Genomic DNA, 12,039 nt, shown 5'->3' with positions numbered 1-12,039 from the left:
AGAACCACCTGATGGTGTAAAAGCCGTTGGATGCAAGTGGATCTACAAAAGGAAAAGAGGGACAGACGGGAAGGTAGAAACCTTCAAAGCTAGGCTTGTTGCGAAAGGGTACACTCAGAAAGAGGGAATCGATTATGAGGAGACCTTTTCACCGGTAGCCATGCTTAAGTCTATCCGGATACTCTTATCCATTGCTGCTCATATGGATTATGAGATTTGGCAAATGGATGTCAAGACAGCTTTCCTTAATGGAAGTCTTGAAGAGAACATCCATATGAAGCAACCAGAAGGGTTTATTGAAAAAGGCAAAGAGCATCTAGTGTGCAAGCTCAATCGGTCCATTTATGGACTGAAGCAAGCTTCAAGGTCTTGGAACATCTGGTTTAATGAAGTAATCCAGTCATATGGATTTATTCAGTGTCCGGATGAGTCTTGTGTATACAAAAAGTGTAACGGAAACGTGGTGGTATTTCTTGTACTATACGTAGATGATAGTTTGTTAATTGGCAACAATGTCAAGGTATTATCGGATGTAAGGGTATGGTTGTCCAAACAATTTGATATGAAGGACTTAGGAGATTGTGCACACATTCTTGGGATCAAAGTTATAAGGGATCACAAGAAAAGAATGTTGTGTCTGTCACAAGCTTCATATATAGATACAATCCTTGCTCGTTTTAGCATGCAAGATTCCAAAAAGGGTTTCTTACCTTTTAGGCATGGAGTAGCTCTATCTAAAGAAATGTCTCCGAAGACATCAAAGGAGATAGAGGACATGAGAGCAGTTCCTTATGCTTCAGCCGTAGGAAGCCTAATGTATGCAATGCTATGTACGAGACCTGATATCTGTTTTGCCGTGGGCATGGTTAGCAGATATTAGAGTAACCCTGGACAAGGACATTAGACTGCAGTAAAGCATATATTAAAGTACTTGAGAAGGACTAGCGATTGTATGCTAGTATACCAAGCAGACGATTTGCTCCCTGTGGGTTACACGGATTCAGATTTCTAATCAGATAGGGACAACAGTAAGTCTACATCACGCTATGTGTTTACTTTGGGAGGTGAAGTCATTGCATGGAGGAGTGTTAAGCAGAAATGCGTTTCGGACTCAACCATGGAAGTTGAGTATGTAGCAGCCTTTGAGGCAGCTAAAGAAGCAGTATGGCTCAGGAACTTTCTAATGGACTTAGATGTGATTCCTGGTTTGCCCAAAATCATCACAATTTATTGTGATAATAGCGGTGCAGTTGCAAACTCGAAGGAACCACGAGCCCATAAGGCAAGTAAACATATAGAGCGCAAGTACCACCTGATACGAGATATCGTGAAGCGAGGAGAAGTTGTCATCGCCAAGATTGCATCAGCGGATAACCTGGCAGATCCTTTCACTAAGGCCCTTCCGGCGAAAGCTTTCGATTGGCATGTGGAGGGAATGAGAATAAGATGTATGGCAGAAGATATGGCAACTTAGTTATTAGTATAAGTGGGAGATTGTTGGAATGTATACTGAAAGCCTAAGCTTTTGTAAACATTTATTTTGAATAAAGAATCACATTTGGTCAAATTGTCTACATTTAGTTGTAGTTGTTCAATTAATTTATATTGTAGATAACATAGTATGTGGTGCCACATACAGAAGAGGATGTTATCAGTACCTTATAAATTATAAACAGTAGCTCACGACCAAAATGGAAAGGAACAAACAATTGGAAGGTCGTAGTGTAATTAGGTATAAGTTTATCTTGACTATATATTTACACTAGTACACTTAGAGTGTATTGAGTAGGACCATTAGAGGTCGTTTCTTTTATACTGACTTTATAAAGGAACAAAAATCTCAGTTATTATGGAAGTGTGTACTCTTAATCCTAATATAATAACAAGCACATATATTTGATATTTATTTCTTTAATTTATCAATGAGTGAGATTTAGTTCGATAAATTAATAAGCTCGATAAGTTGGAAAATGATATTACTTATAGTGTGTGTTGTTGATTATAGAAGGAAACTATGTCCTAGTAATCTAGGTTGATAATGTCCCCAAGATGAGCTCATAAAGATTGTCATGTTAAACCCTGCAGGTGGACTTAGTCCGACATGACGATAAGGTTGAGTGGTACTATTCTTGGATTAAGATATTAATTAAATGAGTTGTCAGTAACTCTCTTAATTAGTGGACATTCGACATCTTAAACACAGGGAGACTAACACACTCATAATAAGAAGGAGCCCAAAAATGTAATTTGGGATTGGTGCGGTAGTTCAATAATAGTTCTCTAGTGGAATGAATTATTATTGATAAAATTAAGTTGTGTGTTTGGGGCGAACACGGGATGCTTAATTTTATCGGGAGACCAAAACCAATTCCTCCTCTCGGTCCCTATCGTAGCCTCTTAATTATAGAGTACTATACCCACCTATACCCACCTTCTATACCCACCTAAAGGGGGCCGGCCAAGCTAGCTTGGGGATCAAGCTAGGGCCAACCTAAGCATGGTTTATGGGTGGCCGGCCCTAGCTTGAACCCAAGCTAAAGGGGGCCGGCCCTAATGAAATTAAAAAGAATTTTAATTTTAATTTTTTCTTATGTGGAAGATATAATTTATTAGAGAGAATTAAAATTAAAATATCTCTTCTACAAAAGATTAAGAAAAGAGATTAGATCTCTTTCCTTATTTGTAGATAGGAAAGATATTTTATTTTTTCTCTGAAAATTACTCACATGTTGAAAAATTAAAATTATATAAATTTCTTTTTATCAATCATGAAGGGATTTTTGAAGAGAAATTTTATTTTTAAAATTTCCGGAAACAAATTAGGAAGTTTTAATTTGTTAATTGAAACTCTCCTAATTTGTCTTTTTGATTGTGGCCGGCCATTGTATGGATAAAGAGGAAGTTTTATTTAATTCTTCCCAATTAATTCATGTCAAGGAAAGTTAATGAAATTTTATTATAATTAAATTTCCTTATTTGCCAAAGCTAAGGAATATAAAAAGGGGGTTGGGGTGCCTTCAATAGACACAACTTCTATTATTCTTCTCCCTCTTTTCTTCCTTGGTGTGGCCGGCCCCTTCAAGCTTTTTCTTCTCCTTGTTGTGGCCGAACCTCTTCTTCCTTTTGGAGATCAAGTTGTGGCCGGATACAAGCTTGGAGAAGAAGGAGAGAAAGCTTATATCCCTTGGAGCATTGGTGGTGTTTTCTCTTCATCCTTGGAGGTGCACTTGAGTTGGCCGAATCTTACAAGGAGGAGAAGAAGGTGCTTTGGTGGTTTCTCATCTCGGAAGATCGTTGCCCACATAACGTTCGAGGTTAGAAGAGGAATACGGTAGAAGATCAAGAGGTTTTTCTAAAAGGTATAACTAGTATTTTTCCTTTCCGCATCATACTAGTTATTTTAGGAAATAATACCAAATACAAGAGGCATACGATTTTAGTGTTTCGAATTTGCTTTCGATGTAGTGTTCTTTTGTTTGTGCTTTTCCTTGTGATTTGATTGTTCTTTTCGGTTGACCTAAAGTTATTTTAGGAAATTAAATATTAGCTTTCCTTAAAAGGTTTTGTCTAGTCGGTGGTGGTTGCTCCCATATCCAAGAAGGCCATGTGCCTCGCCACGTCAGTACTGGGAACCAATTATGGAAATTAATATTTAATGGAATTAATAACTTAGGTGATTTAGATCGAACGTGTTAAGTTCCGCAGGAGATCCAAGTCAAAACCTAAAAGAACAAATAGATTAAATTTTGGATCAAACGTGTTAAGTTCCGCAGGCGATCCAAGTTTAATTTAAAAGAACACATGGTAGCTAGGAAAAGGTTCGGACCTTTGTACAAATTTTTTGTACAGTGGAACCATTAGGTTTTCCGAGTAGCAACCAACATATCGAGTACTAGTCTCAATAGGAGTATCAACGACTCTAATATTAGTAAAACGAATACGCTCAAACAGATCAGATATATACTTTGACTGGGATAAAAAACAACCTTTCGGGGAATAAGCAACCTCAATGCCCAGAAAATAGCGTAGTATACCCAAGTCTTTCATAGCAAAACGACGAGCCAACTCAGACTTCAAAGAAGCAATTCCATCAGAGTAATAATCATGCCATCAACATATATGATAAAAGAATACGACTTGTTCGCACATCTAACAAATAATGCTGAATTATGATTACTAGGATGAAAACCAAGCAAAGTAATCACTGTAGAGAACTCCTCAAACTAAGCACGAGGTGATTGTTTGACACCATTAAACACTTTACGAAACATGCAAACTTCACCAGGTTGGTGTGAAATACCAGGAGGAGGTGTCATATAAATTTCTTCATGAAGATCACCATTTAGAAATGCATTCTTGACATCCATTTGAGATATTCTCCATCGATGAACAAAAGCAACAATAATCAAAGTACGTACAGTCGTCATTTTTATAACAGGAGCAAATGTTTCCTCATAATCTATGTCATACTTTTGAGAATAACCTTTAGCAACAAGACAAATTTTGTATCACTCGATAGATCCATCAGATTTAGTTTTGATCTTATATACCCAACGAGAACCAATAGTATATTTTCCTTTGTGGCAATGGAACAAAATCCCATGTATGAGTCTGATGCAAAGCAGTTAGTTCCTCAGCCGTAGCACTCTGCCAAAGTGGATTACAAATAGCTTCTCTATAGGATACAGGCTCAGAAAGACAATGAATAGATGCAACAAATGAAGCAAAAGAATGAGTATAACAAGAGTAAGCAAAATTTGGCAGTTTAGTAGACTTACGAACATGAGTGGATTGACAACGGTGGAGAGAAGGATCATCCGTAATCTCAGGAGATGATTGGGTAGTGGCAGAAGGAGGAGCATGTGGAGCGGATATCTCAGGAACCAAAGTACCATATTCAGTTGAGCTACTAGCAGGAGTTGTGGGTGAAACTTCCTCAGTGTCAGTATTGAAAGGATCAATACAAAATATATCTGACTTTGTCATATTATGCGAACTAGCTAGAATAGAAAAGAATGGAATATGCTCAAGAAACATAACATGACGAGAGACATACAATTTTTGACTAACCGGATCAAAACAATGATATCTTTTTTGAGTAATACTATAACTAAAAAAGACACAAAGACTAGACTGAAAGGCTAATTTATTACGCTCAATATGTGGATAAAGGACAAAGCAAGTATAACCAAAACACGCAAAGAGGAATATAGAGGAGCATGCCCATATAATTTTTAAAAGGTGATAAGCCTAAATTGTGTGAGGTTGGAATTTTATTAATCATGTGAGAAGCGGTAAGGATTGCTTCCCCTCAAAAGGTACTAGAACACTAGTAGACAATAAAAATGAACAGACTATTTCAATAAGATGTCTATATTTTTGTTTAACCACACCCTTCTGTTCAGGAGTGTTTGTACAAGAGGTTTAATGAATAATACCATCATAAGCAAGTAATTGTGAAAAATGATTCGAAGTATATTCACCCCCTAAATCATAACGAAAACACTTTATGACACTAGAATGTTAAGTTTTCACAAGAGCTCTGAAGTTGTTGAAAATGGTAAGATAATCAAACCTATGTTTCATAAGATAAACTCAAGTGTAATGAGTGTAATCATCAATAAACGAAACATAATACCTTAACCCCTCTTTTGTAGGAATAGGAGAGGGTCCCCACGTATCAGAATGGATAAAATCAAATGAAACAGAAGAAAAAGAAAGACTTTTAGAAAATGGTCAGGCAGAAAATTTAACCAGTTTACAGCCACTACAATAAGAAATATCAGAACTTTTTAAAGGTCTTAATACTCCTATAAAAGCTAAAAACTACAAATGAGATGCTGAAATATGACTTAATCGAGAGTGTCACAAATAAAAATCAGAAAATGAACGATTCAAATGAAAAGATGATAAATCCACACTCGAAGTTACAACTTCTAGTACTTTGAGTTGATCTAAAATATAAAGTCCTACTTGCCTACGACTTGTCGCAATCAGTCTCTGAGATTGCGCGCCCTGAACATAACAATTGGATAAAGAAAAAGAGACTAGGTATCCAGACTCACATAATTGACTAATAGAAATAAAATTTAAAGTAAGACTCGAAATATAATAAACATCAGTAGATAAACAAGATGTAACAATTGAACCGACACCTACTAATAACATAGGAGTACCATCAACAATCACAATAGATATAGATGAATAGGGAGAAAAAAAATAAAAGATGATAAATTAGAAGACATATGATGGGAGACATCAGTCCAAAATCCATAAGGATGAAGATATACCTAAAATACCAAACGATGATAATCCTATATGAGAGGAAGCTGACATGACAGAGGGTTGTGAAGCAAGGAATTGTTGAAACTACTCTAACATATACAAATCAGATTTCTATGAAATATTTGCACGATCAAGAATGATGGTAGAACGAATAATATTCAGAATAACTAAACTGTAAGGATACACATCTGTACGCTCTGTAAAAATTGGTGTCAAGATGACTCGTGATCACACATATAATCTAAGGCAGAAAAGGATGCCAAATGTAGAAATCGGTAGCACAAAGCGTCAGTGTCGAAATCAATAGAAAAGGACGTTAATGCCAAAATCGGTAACACAGGGCGTCGACACCGAAATCGACAGAAAAGAGCATCGATGTCGAAATTAGCAGCATAGGACATCGGTGCCGAAATCAGCAGAAAAGAGTGTCGGCACCCAAATCGGCAAAAAAGAGCGTTGACGTCGAAATCCGCAGGATAGGTCGTTGATGCCGAAATTGGCAGGATAGAGCGTCGACGTCGAAATCCGTAGAAAAGAACTTCGGCTCCGAAATTGGTAGCACAGTGTGTCAATGTCGAAATTGATAGTAGCAGTATGAGACGGTAGCAACAACAGGAAGCAATAACAGAGGACGACTCTAATAACATGTAGAAATTAAGAAAAAGGAAAAACTAGTCATATTATTGAATCTAAAATTGATATTTAGAAATACAGAGTATGAGATCTTATATAATTAAGTTAAGAAATTCTAAATATAAAAAGAAAAAAAGATCAAATTATCACACACGACCTACAACACTAACTTCTCATTCTGCTTGTGTGCAAGTGGAAGAGGAGACTTAAGGTTTAGATTTTAGAATTTATGATTCAAGACGGTTAGCCTATCCATACATATGTTGTTGATATATATTCATTTGAGTCAACTTACTTAAGACTCAAACTATGCTAAATTGATGCCTAGGTTGTGCTTATATCTTGTGGGCATGACACAATTGAAAGATTTGAGTCATGCCTAACTTGATAGGGATAACTGGGTTGGGCCACAATAAATTGGGCCCTAGCCAATCCTAGGCCCATTAACCTCCACTTCTCCGTGGACTTTGCCTACAAAGTTGCTTGCCATGGCTAGAAGTCCAAGTTCAAGTGCTTTAGGAGAGATTAAGGAGAGAGAAAGTGTGTGATAGGAGAAAAGAGAGTGTGATAGGAGAGATTAAGGAGAGAGAAAGTATAATGAGAAAAAAAGAGGAAAGAGAGTGTGATAGGAGAGATTAAGGAGAGAGAAAGTGTGTGATAAAATGATGAGAGAGAAAATATGATGAGAGAGAACAAGGAGAGAGAAGTGATATAAAAGAAAAAATAAATAAATATATTTTGATATTTGATATTAAGGGAGAAAATTTTAGTTTTAGGTCAAGGGCATTTTTGGAATAAGAGAATATTTTGATTGATGAAAATAAGGTAATGACTCATTGAAGGGGAGGTACATGGGAATGAGTTATTACCCAATTTCAAGGATTCATTCCCTTATTTGTATTCCTATTCCTATAATCCAAACATTAACAATGATAATCAATGATTCTCATTCTTCACTCTTATTCCCCTAAATCAAACGCCCCCTAAATGCTTCGTATTGATTACATTTTTTTTTGTTAAATTTTATGTCTTTTTTACTAGTTCATTTTTTTATATCCAAAATGAAAAGGCAATCATATTGATGATGACATGTTTACCCTTTTTTTTATTCATTGTCTCCGTAGAAAGTCGTATGATCATAAGTTTCTTTCTTTCGTCCATACGATTAACACAGTTATCATCTACGTAAATAGTTATTATAATAAATTTTCAAATAAATTTTTAACAGATGTAAAATATTTTATTAACCTTTCTTATAAAAGAATTATTGTGTTAGAATAAAACATTATTTATTATTTATTTATATCTTGAGCAATCATTTTTTTCTCTAACAAGTTTTTTTCCTTTTCTATTTTTATTGAACTAGAAAATGTAAAATAAAGAATACACTTAAAACATTATAAAAATTATAAAATAACCAGATCAATACTTGTCCAAACTATAATATTAAAAGGTTTATTAGGAATGTTTAAGAGAAAATTAGATAACATGGAGAAAGTGTAAAGAAAAACAATGAATATAATTACGATACGTAAATAAGTAAATTTTAAAGAAAAACTTATGTACCTCCGACCAAATAGGAGGATGAAGGGAGGCAGGGAGATAACAAGGAGAAAGTGTAAAGAAAAACAATGAATAAAATTAGGGTACGTAAATAAGTAATTTTTAAAGAAAAACTTATGTACCTTCAGCCAAGTAGGAGGATGAAGGGAGGCAGGGAGAATTTGCTCCTTCTGCCATCTATATATATATAATTTTGAATTTTTTTATAAAATATTATTTGAGATAGTTAATTTTATTAGTAAAATTGATATAGGAGTATTCAGAGATTTTTTTTTAATGAAATTTCACCTAGGAAGGAGTATCCGAGGATTTTATGTTATTTTTAGTTATTTTTGTATTTTTGGATTTGGAGTGCGTTTAGAGTTTTAGGATTTTGATTATGATAATATTTTTTTCTTTTCTATTAGAATTTTGTCTTTCTTTTACATCTTAAGATTTTAGTCTATTTAAACATCTATTTGGGTTGATATTGGGTGAATTTTTTTGGGTTAATAATATTTTTCGACAATACTATTTATTTTCCTATTTTTTGGTATTCTTATGAATCAATAGGTTTTAGAAGATTGTGTTGGTGCAATCGTTTTCGGGTCAAGGTTGATCAGTTTGACTAAGCTCAAGTTGGTTCGAGCTTGATTTCAATGTTTGACAATGTGCGAGAAAAAAGTTAAGTAGGTCAAGAGACAATCGAATACTTAACTGGTGAAGTCATAACTAAAAGTTAGATAACGGAAAGCTCTAACTGAAAGTTAGGTAATGAGAAGTCCTAGCAGGACTAGGTAGTGGAATACTTAGTTGGGAAATAGACAATGGAAGTCCTAGCAAGAATAGATAGTGGAAGACCTAGCTGGAAATTAGATACCTAGTTAAAAACTAGGCAATAGAAGTCCTAGCAGAGTTAGGCAGTGGAGGTTCAACAGGAAGGTTGACAAGGAAAATTGGGTCAAAGAGGATCGGGCACTTGGTGAGCTAGTCCCAATAGATCAAGGTTGATCGGATATTAGACAATGAAGAGTCTTGATGGGTCAAGGATGACCAAATGTTGAACATAGAGAGTCTTGGTAGGTTGGGGTTAACCAGATACCAAGAAAGACATGAATTTAATCTTGAGAGGACTGAATTTAGTGTTACTAATTGATTGGGATGATGTGTCAATCGATTAGTAAACTCTAAACTTGGATTTCGGGTTTAGGGTTAGACAATCGATTAATGTAGTTGATTGACCCAAAGCAATCGATTAGTGTAATTGGGTGAGAGCTTTTTTTGGAGCACAAAAGTGCCAAAATCGATTAGGGCAATAGATTTAAGCATCACCAATTGATTAGGGCAATCATTTGGATGGTTTTCATGAGGAAATAGAAAAGTGTTGAATCGATTGGGGCAATCGATTCAACATTGTCATAATTGATTGGGAGTGTTTTCTCGTGAAAAGAGAAGGCTTCAGAATCAATTTACTCAATCAATTAGTATGACTCACCAATTGATTGGTTGAGCGAAAAAGAGCCGTGAGCCGTACTGTAGGTTTTGAATGGTCGATTTTACATGCCAATCGATATGGGATAAGGCTAATCTATTGGGAGACATTTTCCAACCCGAAAGGAACTCTAGAAAAGGGATTTTCATAGACATTTGAAGGAGCCATTTCTTGAGGGTTTGGAAGACAAGTGTTACTACATTTCCTACTACTAAGAGGCAATCCAAAGCAAGAAAAGAATAAGCAAAGCAAGGTTCATTGTTGTAAAGTAATTTTTGATTGTATTTATCTTTGCATTCTCATTTTCTTGTTGTGTTCTTGTAAGAACAACTTGTATGAGGCTTCTTCGTCTCCGAAAAGTTTCTTAGAAGGAAACATTCATAGTGGAGTTGTGAGTGCGAGAAGTGGATTCTTGGATTAGTCACCTCAAGGAGATAGTATCAAATAGAATTCAAGTGTTAGCATTGTAGAGTCTTCGTTTTAAGTTTTTCGCTGCCATTTAAGTTTGAAGAAGAGAAGTGAACTATTTACCACTTCTAGCTCATACATGTCCTAACAGATTGTTTTAGGCATTTGTATTTGAACCAACGAAATCAATACAACTCACAGGATAATCACTATCCCACATGACGCCAGTTGGTATCAGATCTGTAAATTCTTGGATGGTCGTCATGGTTGTGAATGTGGTCATGACAGGCAAGTTCCGACTGATGAAGTCTTGTATCGTGATTGTAGCACCCAGATATGATACTTGAAAATCTACACAGATAAGTCACAAAGTTATTTCAATGTCTAGCGACGTAAGATCCTAAATGTCGTAAGTTCTTTTATCCTAATTTTACTTCCACTTTTGAAAACTCCTATCACAATCATGAAAGCCATGGTCGAAAGGAGTAGTATGGAGATATTAGATTTCTAATTGATCTTCATGAGTTTTCTGGTACGCTATAGACAGAGGAATTCATTGATTAGTTTAACGAAGTGGAGAAAAATTTTTATTATAAAAAAGTGTCTAATTGTATGAAAGTTAAATTTGTTGCCATCAAATTGAAAGGTCGAGTATCAACGTGTTGGAAGCAGTTGTGACAATCATGTGATAGATAGGACAAAATCAATATTACTAATTGAGAGAAGATGGAAAAAAGATGAAAAATCATTTTTTTCCATTTGGCTATATTCAAATTTTATTGCAGGGATAATTATGTTTCCTAATAGAAGACAATAACTTCGACGCTCGAGATAACTTGGACAAATTCAAAGATGGTTTAGAGGAGAAATTTCACCAATAAGAGTACCAAGATGAAGAAGAGTTTGATGAAGAGGACTAGATGAAAAAGATGAAACTTTCTCTGCGTACGTGTCTTCTGATGTGTTGAAACAGGATATTGGTGAAACCTCTCAGCTTGAGAAAAAACTGATAGAAGATAGAGAAGTGCTAGAGCATCACACAGATTTCAAGCTTACAAAAGAAGCTTATCAGCAGACAAAAGCAAGCCTGATGATTACACTCGTCAAACCATTAATAACAGTCCATGTTCCTCTGATCTCCTCCCAGAGATGGATGTCAACTTGAGAATGCTGCTTCAGGTTGTGAAGAATCAGAAAAGGTAGTCTTTGGTGAATGTTAATCACATATTCCAGTTAAAGAGATGGTTGAGATTGGTACTTCTTATGACCTGAAACAAACTTTGCAAGGGAGTAAAGTGGTTATTTCATCTGACACTCCAGATGGAATGCAGTCATGGAGTTGACCGGTAACGATGAGAATAACAAACCCATTTTGTCTAACATTGATGAATCACTAAGGAACCAACCATCTCCAACTGCACTTTTGGATGCATCAATGATAATAAGACGGAAGAATCTCATGAGAATTCAATGGGATTAGCCCAACAGGTAAAGCCATCGAGTTGTATGTCCTAAGAAACTGAGCATCTATCAAAATCTACAGATTCTCTGTTATCTGAAGCTATAGAAGGTGCTAAAGATTATGTCTCATCAGCTACAAAAACCTCATGTGTTGTTACGTCTGCGTCAGACTCTGCTAGTAAACTTGACTTTGATCTGAATGAAGGCATCATTGTTGA

The sequence above is a fragment of the Zingiber officinale genome, chromosome 2A (genome assembly GCF_018446385.1).
Source record: "Zingiber officinale cultivar Zhangliang chromosome 2A, Zo_v1.1, whole genome shotgun sequence".
Lineage (NCBI taxonomy): Eukaryota > Viridiplantae > Streptophyta > Magnoliopsida > Zingiberales > Zingiberaceae > Zingiber > Zingiber officinale.
Note: the sequence above shows the minus strand (reverse complement) of the source record.